Below are 12,036 nucleotides of genomic sequence, written 5' to 3'. Positions count from 1 at the left end.
TGTATGCACAAATCGAACACTGTGCCGTTACAAATTGAATGAGTGTTAAAGATTTGATTAGCACGTGTTGCATGGCCTCCACTGTGATTCAGTGAGTGTGAGTTGCTACCGGCGGTGTGGGCTTGATGTTCTCTTGCAAAACAAGGTGATCTCAGTGACAGAAGCAGGGTGGTCTCCGACTCATGTCGTGCTCTCAACTTTTGTTCCTAATTGGGGAGAGATTGAAAGGGGCTGTTGACGCTTGTTTCCTTCATAAACTCAAGGGTTCTGGACTATGGGGATTAAACATTTAAGGCACTAGTAGTGTTGCTAAATGTCCATTGTAAAGCCATTTGTATGCTATTTTGGGTAAGAGTGTGTGTGTGGCTCTGTGTGTGTGGCTCTGTGTGTGTGGCTCTGTGTGTGTGGCTCTGTGTGTGTGGCTCTGTGTGTGTGGCTCTGTGTGTGTCTGTGTGTGTGTGGCTCTGTGTGTGTGGCTCTGTGTGTGTGGCTCTGTGTGTGTGGCTTTGTGTGTGTGTGGCTCTGTGGCTGTGTGTAGCTCTGTGGCTCTGTGTGTGTGTGTGGCTCTGTGTGTGTGTGTGTGTGTGTGTGTGTGTGTGTGTGTGTGTGTGTGTGTGTGTGTGTGCAAATGCAATAGGTCTCGCATTTGCGAGAGATTAAGCTATTGGCATTGTAAATGACAATGCCATTTATTTATCTGTTTTCAAAACCAACACATAAATAAAAAGTTTGTCATTTACAATGCCAATAGCTCTAACTTTTGCAAAGGCGAGACCGTTGCATTGTAAATGCTTGTTCTGAATAGTAGTACTTCATATCTAAATCATTTGCTGTATGTAGGAAAATCCCACCTATTCTGTGTGGTTGTTCCATAGTGTCCGCCTTTTGCTGGACCTTATATTTTTTGTATACTTTAACCCTGCTCACGAGTGTTCTGCCTGTTCATGTGCTCCCCCTTTTAGCATGATGAAATATATATGCACCTAATTGGCATATTTAACTTACCTATAAGTCCATATGATATGGGACAAAGTGCCTGGAAGGTAAATATTACCAGTGGACTGCAGCACCTAATGTGTCATCCACTCCAGTGGCAGTACAAACATGTTTTCAGGCCTACAAGTTTAGCCAAACTGTAGCAGTGTAAAAAACGAAATTCAACCTGTCCATATAAACCCTTTTGACAGGTCAAAACTTCCCTTTTAAAAATTAATAAGTCACCCTTACATAGGCTTGTCGTCCACAAGGCAGGGTACATGGTATTTAATGCTAACATAGCCTCACAGTGATTAGCACCCAAAAGCTCTTTTTGACTCTAGCAGTACTAGCTGTCCTATGTATAATGCCAGAGTACAGTTTAGAAATCCTAATCCTATACCTCGGGAATGGAACTAGCTAGAAACATAATGAAGCAACTTTTTTAGGTGACGCTGAACCAACGCGCATGTGTTGTTCTGCGAGAGTATAGTAAGGGGGCTTTCAAAAATGCTCCCAAAGTCTGCAGGCGGATCGGGCACAGTGCATGTGCGCCGGGCGTGTGCACCATTTGTCCGCCTACAGCCTTTGGGAGCATTTTCGCGGCAGCGTCGATGTTCTCAGTGAGCCGCGTGGCCACTGAGAACATCAAAGCGGCCGCGAAATGCTCACCATTTGCCACCCCCTCCCTTATCCCACTTCCTGCTTGTTACTTGTTATGTACAGGCTCTGTAACATATCGATGACGCTTTGCAGTGCTGCAGGTCCCACTAGGGTTCTCATCACTCAGATAAAAGCCGATGTCGTTTTTCCATTAATTTAGGTGACTGCAGCTCCTAAGAGATTATTTTTGTAGCCAAACCCCTATACTTTTATTGGCTTCTTATAATACGGTGTTCTGTCCAGTTTAAACAGCGAAGATTACAGTGTTTTAGCAGCTTTTAGAGTTTGCGTGCAATTGATAAGGCACAAGCGCCACCTGCTGGGCAAAATTTAGATTGATTTTACTTTGGAATTCATAGTAAAATCCATCACCATTAGTTTGTTTGGTTGCAGCAGGGTAAACGTTTAGATTTCTCAAGTAAAAGAAGGCTAAAATAGTTTTTTTTATTTGCTCTCCCTGCGCAACCACCCTACCAGTTGCTCTTAGATTCCTGGCATCATTCAAGGTTGCTGTGACCCTGTGATTTAAAGCCAGCAAAACTGTAAGGTATATAACGAAATGCACCCAGGTTTTCTCTGTGCATGAAAAAGAGCTAGGTTCGACTTAGTGGAATATAATACTGCCATAACCGTTTTTCCGAACATATCTGATCTGAACAAGTGTATAGACGTTTACGGAAAGATGCAAGCTTATGTTTTCTCTCAGATGGACAGGCAGCATATTGGACTCATAAATTACAAATTAGAGAGTCTTTGCCAAAGACCATCTCTGTCGGTTTCAGCATTAATCATTCATTATTGCTATATGCAAACCCTAGAATAAAGCACTGATTGTAATCTAGTATCGGTAACAGAGATAAGGAACAATATTTCATTAGATCGCACACAAACTGCAAAAGTACCAAAATCAAGCCATATAAATACATTGCAATTTGTGCTCTTTGACCTGAATGTGAACATCTTTTCTCTGAGGTCTTCACTTGGCTCTCTCTGCTGGCGAGTGGGTCTATGAACCAAACGCTCTCGCTTTACTAAAAATCATTTTTATGTCCAGATTCACTCGGATGGACACACAACCCCACTGCCACACACAACCCCCCCACACACACAACCCCCCACACACACAACCCCCCACACACACAACCCCCCACACACACAACCCCACACGCACACAACCCCCCACGCACACACAACCCCCCACGCACACACAACCCCCCACGCACACACAACCCCCCACACACACACAACCCCCCACACACACACAACCCCACACACACAACCCCCCACACACACAACCCCCCCACACACAACCCCCCCACACACAACCCATACACACACAACCCCCCACACACACACAACCCCCCACACACGCAACCCCCCACACACGCAACCCCACACACATACACAACCCTACACACACAACCCCACACACACAACCCCACACACACACACACACACAACCCCACCCACAACCCTACACACACAACCCCACACACAACCCCACACACACACACACAACCACCCCATGCCACACACAACCACCACACACACACAACCCCACACACAACCCCCCACAACCCCCCCACACACACACATAACCTCACACACAAACCCACACACACACAACCCCACACACACACAACCCCACACACACACACACAACCCCCCCCCACACACACAACCCCCCCACACACACACCCCCCCACACACACAACCCCCCACACACACAACCCCCCACACACACAACCCCCCACACACACAACCCCCCACACACACAACCCCCCACACACAGCCCCCCCCACACACACAACCCCCAAACACTACACACACACACACAACCACACACACACACACACAACCACACAACTACAAGCACACACAACCACTACACCACACAAAACCCCACAACCACACACACAACCACACACACAACCTCACACACTACCACACACACTACCACACACACTACCACACACACAACAACACACACAACCCCACACACACAACCCCACACACACCCAACCCCACACACAACTCCACACACACAACTCCACACACACACACAACTCCACACACACAACTCCACACACACAACTCCACACACACAACTCCACACACACAACTCCACACACACAACTCCACACACACAACTCCACACACACAACCACACACAATCATCTATCTATCTATCTATCTCTATCTATCTCACTCACTATCAATCTCTCTATCTATCTATCTATCTATCTATCTATCGCCCTCACTCTATCTATCGCTTCACCACAGCATCACTCAGCACTACCACAGCATCGCTCAGGGGCACCACAACATCACTATGCGCTACCACAACATCATTGTACGCCACAGCATCACAAGTCGCCACCACAACATCACTCAGTGCCACCACAGCGCCAATCTGTGCAACCATTCAACAACAACTGGTTCAAATGTGTTCTCTCAATGTTTCAAGCTTTATTACAAATGTCACAAAAATATGTTAATATTTCACTTCTGTTCTTGGATTTTTATCACAATAAAATACACTGAACATAATCTTCAAAAAAGTTATTTACAAAAGTTTAAGCTATTGCCATTATAAATTACAATAACTTTTATTTAAGTATTAATTGTTAAAAAAAAAAGCCATTGTTATTTGTAACATATTGCATTACAAATGCTATAGGTGTCACATTTGCGAAAGTTATAACTATTGGCATTGTAAATGACAAAGCTATTAATTTCGCTATTTTCAACACCAACACGTCAATAAAAAAATTGTCATTTACAATACCAATAGCTCAAACTTTCCTAATGCGAGACCTATTGCATTGCAAATGCTTGTTTATTAGTTATTAAAGACCATATTAGATGGTGAAGTCAGATAAAAAAAATACAAAGGAAAAGTAACTTCTAGAAAGTTACCTTTTCCCTGCCTGAAGTTTCTGGAGGCTAATTTGCATTTACTCTCAAAACTTCTCCGAACCACTGATTAGGACTTGGAGAGATGTGAAAAGGTTGTAAAATGCTTCCCAGGAGCAAACAATAGGCTGACCTGAATGGCCAGAGATGACTCCTCTGAACCATACAAATGATATGCAGGGTAGCGGCTGTAAGCATCTTTTTTAATATTACAGGGTCAAATCTTGCATGAGTGTCAAAGCCTGCTTGCCAGGTCTCCTGGGTTTCTGTATATCACGTTGAGGCACACTTGAAAGTCAAAGAACAGGAGACCAAGATAAGTCTTGTGTATCCACTGTCTCGTTGCTGAAAGATCTACATTGTCCAACCAGACTTCTGTCTCTGTGTTTCACATATAACACTGATGGCACACTTGAAAGGAAGGAAAACCTAATGCCCAAACAGTTCTTAAGTACCAACTTTCTGCTTGCTTAAAATCCTACTTTTGCTCTACTAGACATATGTCTTGGTGTACAGTGGCTATCCCAAACTGGACCTTAGTGTTAAATGTGGGAAGGATACTACGACTACCATAGTACAGTCCACACACACACACACACACCCACACCCACACCCACACCCAGCCCTCTGAGTCAAGTTTGGTGTTGTTGAAGACTTTTGCCATCTTGATAAAGCCCTCAGTGGGTAGAATTAGCCCAGGGAACTTTTACTCCATTGGTTAGGTGTGCCCAGGAGTCATTTCCACCCTGTACCTCATCCCAGGCATAAATGTTGCATCCTAGGGCACCTACTTTAGAACACTCTTAGACCTGAAGAAGAACAGAAGAGTACCTGACCTGCTGTCTGTGACCTGAGAGGAGCCATGAAGGATGGGACCTTCTCCCTCGTGTACACAGTATCAAGAAGTAAATTCTAAGGGTCATAAGACTGCCCTCCTGTTCAAGATACAGGTATACGATAAGCTACAAGAGGCTTTTCCTGCAACTGCCCAGCTTACGATTGGCAACTGGACTTAGACCGGACCCTGCTAATGACACTCTCTCCCTGACACCCTGTGAGTATCTAAGTGCCTCACTATTAGAAGTGTACTCCTCCGGTGGATTGGGACTTAAAGACTAAAGTTACACTAGGTTAAACCAGGTTGGTATATCAGACCTGTGTTCCATCGCAGCTAGCCTCTAATTGCCCCGAGGTCCCCATCTGCTACGACCATCGACTTATCATTGGTGCTTTGTGCTTTTTTGTTCTATTTCTATGTAAAGGTAAAAATTCTTATATCCGGTTCCCTTTATTAGATTTTTCTATTTTTTTGAAATTGTACTTTAGTTTTCTAATTTGCTTTGTGATGTTTATGGTTTGTATTTCAACTTTATTACTGTTTTTATATTGCATAAATAAGATACACATTGCCCTAAGTTAAGCATGTCTTCTCTGTGCCATAGCAGCCAGTAGGTTGTGTTCAGGTTAATTTCGTTATTTTGAGAGTTCACCCTGAGAAGGATTATGATTATAAATTGAGATGGGTAGTGACCCCTGCCTCTCCCAAATAATCCAATTACTTACACAGTACAAGCTGCAGATCGTCAAAAAGGAGGCTTGAGCAAGTGAGTTATGCTTTAATTGGATTTCGTTTCATGTGCTACTGGTGGCTCTATGAGGCCCTACGATTGACAGAATGTGTGCACTACAAAACTAATATCAAAGGCTTATGGAAAGGTTATTTGTGTTAAATCATGGGCAAAACATAGTACTTCCACTAATCTGTATTCCTATCTTGTTGTGCTAATAGTCTGCAGCGTGAAATGTCAACATGATCAATGTAGCTGTGCCAGTACCTCTTGTTGATAGGGGTGGTATGGATACAGCCTCACTGTAGGCTTCGCCTACTCCACAGAGTATTCAGTATTTTGGGATATGATTCATATGGTTTTTTTTCGGGAGCTCATAATCCGATCCCAACTGCTCTCTCCCTACTCGGTCTGCTGGGTTCGTGTGTCCTGCTAGTGATGCACGTGTGCTGACACATTAGGACTCTCCAGGGGTAATAGCCTTTACAACGTAGTCTTTACCACGCAGTGCCTTTTCTACGCAGTTAAGTACCACGCAGGTAAGGATTTGTACCTTTACCCCAAATGCCTTTATCACCAGATATGTATTTTTTAAATAACATAAGTATTATGTTACTTAAAATTAAAAAGGGTTTAGGTGAGGGTAGTGGTAAATGAACATAAGGATGATTTTAGAGTTTAGGTTTGGAAGATAGTAAAGGGAGGTAGGGTTAATTATAGGGTTTAGGGCTAGGAAGGGATAAAGAGAAGTAAGGATAATTTTGGAATAATGGGGTGGATAGAGGTAAAGGGAAGTAAGGGTAATTTTAGGGTTAAAGAAGTGGTAAAGAGAGGTAACCGTAATTTCGACTTGAGGGGTTGGTAGTGGTAAATAGAGGTTTTGAGTAAATTAAAAACATGGGAAAATAGATAGTTAGATAAGGGGATTCCCCAAACCCCAATAAAAATCCAGTTATTTAAAAAATGTTTATTATATATACCTGCTATACAAATACTTACCTTATGTGGTAAAGTCTACTATGTGGTAAAGGCTGTGTGGAAAAGGCATCTGTGGTAATTGCATGTATATAAAATCGTACATTCCCCTCCAGTGGTGCTCCACAGGCTGTGTCATCGTGATATCCAGAGGCTCTGCAGCGTACTTCAGCTGTTGGGAATGGAGGGGAATATGTCTTGAAGGAGGTTCTTCTGCCCCGCTGGCAGTGACCAAGGTGGTGGTGGACGCAAATCTTGGAGAACTTGAAATCAAAAGCCTATGGTCACCAGAAGAACAGAGATTGCACATCAATCTGCTGGAACTCCGGCCATCTGCATGGCGCTCAAGCCCTTCCTTCTTATGCCTTAGTGGTCAATCTGTCCACAACTTGATGGACAGTATAACTGCAGTGTAGTATGTCTGCAACCAGGAGGAGTCGGGGGTCTCACCTTCTTGGTCAGGAAGTACAGAGCCTCTGGAGGTTGGTACACCAACAGATGCTGTGGCTTGTAGCCAACCATCCGGCAGGTTCACGCAAGGGAACAGTCAGCCGTCTCAGTTGGTATTATCGTACTGACCCCGAGTGGCACCTCCACCCAAAGGTAGTTCAGGTCATCTTTGATCTGTGGGAAGCGCCTCGTGTTGATCTTTTTGCGGTTTGCCCAAACACTTATTGCCAAAAATCCTATACCCTCCTGCATCCATCGCAGGGTGCCTTGAGGGAAACGATTTGGTTGAAGTGGAAGTTTCTGCTTCTGATTGCATAATCTCCCATATCTTTGATTCCTCAGGTTCTTAGGAAGATCCTCCAGTTCCGGGCCCATGCCATTCTTATCACCCTGTAATGGCTGAGAAGCGTATGGTACACAGACCTTCAACACCTTTCCCTGTGTGATCATCTTTGTGTCCCGCACAAAGTGAACTACCTTTTCTCCCAATCAGGGAGCAAGGTCTAGCACCCCAGCCGCCTAGGATTACGCCTTCATGCGTGTGGATTCAGTGGGGTAATCTGAGCTCTTTTCGGCTTCCATTTGAAGTGGTTGACAAGATTCTGTGAGCTCTTTGCCCCTCATTTAAGTTGGTCTGTTCAGGGAGCTGAAATAAGTTTGTGACATGGCATTCAAATTGATCCTTAGAAAGCATCTCTGGCTAACATTCTTCAGTATGCATTGTGCCTGGTCTAGCAAGGCTATGAAGTTGGTGTAGTCAAGGGGTATATTGTGACTTTGTAGGACATTCTGTGCTCCCAGACTAACCTTCCTTGTTCAAATCCAGTTGTAATCAGATATTGAAAGGGTTTAACAAACTTGTTTCTGCTAGTTCCATTTCTGATATCACAAGGAGACTTTAATTGAGTTTGATGATCTTGATGGGAGCTCTATTCGAGCCCCGGCACAGTTGTCAGTTACAACTACTAACTCTGTGTTCTGTTGCTGTGATCTCAGCTTGTCACACTAGTGAGCTTCTGGCCTTGAGTGTTAGGCCACTCTTCACCTGCTTTTCCTATAGATAAGCTCATACTGGTTTCTTTCCTACCGTGGAGTCCCCATTCCATCTGGGTCAATCTCTCACCTTAACCACCATCTAACTGGTGTTCCTCCTCCTCCTTGAAAGGGAGTGGCTGCATTTAGCTAGACCCCAGGTGGATGGTTAGTTATCATATTGGCCACATGAAGGAGATCCGGTCTGATGACCAGCTCTTTATCGTGCACATGAGCAACAAAAATAGTAAGGCAGGTCAAAATAGAATTGTTTTTTTTTTTAGATCTTGCTGTGCATCAGTTTCTGCTGTACTTTGGCAAGAAAAAACTACGTGAGAGGATCTGAGCCCATTGCGCTAGGTCACAGTCTTCCGTCTCTGTGTTGTCTGAAGGAGTACTGGTGGTAGACCTATCTAAAGGGGTGACATGGGCTTCCCTCCATCTTTCCAAAACACCATTACTTGGATTCTGAGGTGAGAAGAGATGATTGCTTCTGTCCTACAGAATTTTATCATTGGAATGTCATTTAGACCCACCTCTTAGTGTGATATTTCACGGGATCCTTTTCTAATGCAAGTAAACTGTAAGTAGAAATATCCATCATCATAAGGATAGAGTGCCTTCAGTATCTATCTTCCTGGTGGATATTGTATTTAAATGCAAATTCCTTTCCAATCCATTTCCTGAAGGAAAGTTATAGGCCATATAAAAGAGATTCCAGTTTAGTTTGTTGCACTGCAACTGGTTTGTGTAGACTTTTTTTCTTGTCCCCGCCCTGACATGGTGAGGAACAGATGAGAACTGATGTTGGTGCACCAGAGTGGGTGCTATAAGGCTCCAGTGACTTCATCATGACTCCACTTCTGGTATCGAGGCAAAGGCAGTGACCCCCTACTGGCGCCGGAGAGATATGCCATAAATTTCAGATCCAGTTGAAATAGAGTTCTGTACCAGACTCCAATTTTAGATGTACTTAGTGTTAGCCTGACTTTAGTTATTCTCCTTTGTCTGCTTTAAATGAGATATTTACATGTTTTCAAGATCACGAAAGCGCATTCAGCTTGAACAACTAAGTTTTCTTGTTAGTTTATCAGCAGAATAACAGTCATGCGTCTGATTATGATGTCCTAATTATCTATATTTAAGGCCGTCTGCTACACATATGAGATATAATGATGTTTTTTTGCACACAGGTGATTCATGTAAATGATACTGGTTCTCGCTTGATATTTCCACCACGTTTTTGCATCACTTGTCATTCACAATTAGTTGGAATATGCAGTGGTTAGTTTATAATATAAACACTGACATTGGGCAATTCAGGCCTTCACATCCCAGCTGTCCAGAAAAAAGTCAGATTCCAGACTGCTGGTTGCTGTTCTTTTCTGGAACAAGATTGGATACCCATGCAGAATTCAGTGGAGCCATGCTGACAAAGAGCTCTCTCCTCCCTTCCTGCTCGTCCAGCTGAAAGTCTGGTAAAGCAGAGGCCCGCTGTGTTGAAGGTATACAGGTCCAGGTTCTCACTGGCAGGCAAAGATTGTTTACTTTATGCTCTCAGTGTAGGACGTAGGAAGAAACTTGGGGAAACTGGTAAAAATGTTTGTTGTGTTCACTTTCATAGTAACCCTAATACTAACAATCTACAAAAGATTGGTTTCCTGAGTACCACTGCGTCCCTGAGATAGGGACAGTTTTGTTTACCAGAAAGTACTTCTTCCATGTAAAACTGGGCAGAGTGCAGGTTTGCAGTAAACCAGATCTGTCTTTTTCTTACAGGAACACATTGAACTGAGTCCTTGTGTGATAGGGCTAGGGGATCTACACCTGTAGACTTCAGGTATACCCGTAATATACATAATACAGTCAGGCACCCGGGATAATCAAAGGTGAAGAAACTGCACGTAGATAGAGTATCCACAAGGAAGATTCCTAGCGAACAGAAGTAACTTTTTCTTCAGAATTTGTCCAAAATCAGTCAGTGATTGAATTTTCTTCCAAGTAGGCTGCAAAACCATGCAATTTGTGCAGGGGTTTGTTTTCTAAGTGACCATTTGTTAGTTGAAAACTGAATGAAGACCGAAAAGTCGTTTCACAATTTCTGATTACCTTTTTTTCATAAGGGCTTCAGTTATTCTCTTCAACAGAAATTATACCAAAAGCGTTACATGGCACTATCCCCAGAGTGTGCTATAAAAAAACAAGACACCGTTTAATGGGTGGCTAGTGAAACAGTACACCGTGAAACATCGGCCATGTTGTTGTCCTGAGAGTGATCATGATGGATTTTGTCCAAGCAGCGTGGCCTTGGAGGAGAATTTATGTGTAGGTTGGGGTTGAGGGGTGTGGAGGTGTCATCAACTTGGGGGACTGAATTTTCGCTGCTTGACAGTTTTTAAGTATGTTACAGGAGACTGTGATTTAAATTGTGAGATGACCCAGCTTAAGGTTTTTTTTCCTCTTTTCTTTCTCCCTTTCGAAAAATTAATTGTGCTTTCTGAGGGCTGACACACAGGGCAGTGCTTAATTTGCCTTGTGTGAGAGGTTAAACCGCCTCATATTGCGACGCACAAGCTTACGTTGGGTTGGTTCAATAATGGAATCGGACTCCCAGACATACGGAAGTACTATTGGGCATCACACCTCGCGGCGATCAGACAATGTACGTATAGACCACTGGGTGACCCAGCCTTCCAGATCGACAGGTAGCTCCTCCCGGGAGATAGCTTTGAAGGGGCTCTTTATGTACGGTCATTGAAACCCACCCTGACCGGCCCTACTGGGCACGCGGTTTAGGTGTGGAAGGCGGCTACGAAAGGTTTGGGATGGGAAGGGAAAATTACGCAGGCTACACCACTCTGGTATAGCGAGCAATTGGGCAGGTTGATCCGCTTGAGGGGTTTTGATCGGTGGGACCTTATCGGTATATCCAAGGTGGGCGATTTGTGGAAGCCGGGTTATGTGGTCCCTTTCTCTTGGCAACAACAGGAATATGAGCTAGCGCAATCTGAATATTTCTGGTATCTCCAAATTAGACATGCTTTGCTGGCGGTGCTCCCTAAGGGTAGTGAAGTCCCTGATTCCTCCCGCTTGAGGATAGAGTGCCAAATGGTGATCTACCAGAGAAGGCCATATTACTCATCTACAAAAAACTGGTCAACAATATGGCAGACCCCCTGACTCATTTGAGGGTTAAGTGGGACCTCGATGTAGCGGGGTTATATGACGATGAATGGTTGGCAGCGGTGGCATCCCCCGGGAGGTGGCTATATCTTCCAGGCTGCGCCTTGTGCAGCTGAAAATTCTCCATTGAATCTATCTGTCTGGGTCGGTATTGGTACGCATGGGATATGGCACCGGCGGCTACTGTGTAAGGTGGTGTGGACAGGAGGAACCTTTGTTAGCACAATTTGGGAGTGCACGACCATCCAGAGATATTAGGAAGCGGTAGCGAAGC

At 44.2% G+C, this 12,036-nt stretch overlaps 1 protein-coding gene across 2 annotated transcripts in view; it reads left to right on the top strand.

The window, feature by feature from the left end:
- LOC144769393 (histidine--tRNA ligase, cytoplasmic-like) overlaps positions 1-12,036 on the top strand; it is a 178,461-nt gene that overhangs the window by 84,467 nt on the left and 81,958 nt on the right. The gene's annotated exons all lie outside the window — the stretch shown is intronic.

This window comes from Lissotriton helveticus, chromosome 7, assembly GCF_964261635.1.
Source record: "Lissotriton helveticus chromosome 7, aLisHel1.1, whole genome shotgun sequence".
NCBI classification, from domain to species: Eukaryota; Metazoa; Chordata; class Amphibia; order Caudata; family Salamandridae; genus Lissotriton; species Lissotriton helveticus.
The sequence above is the reverse complement of the archived record's forward strand: the minus strand, read 5'-3'. Positions and strand labels throughout refer to the sequence as shown.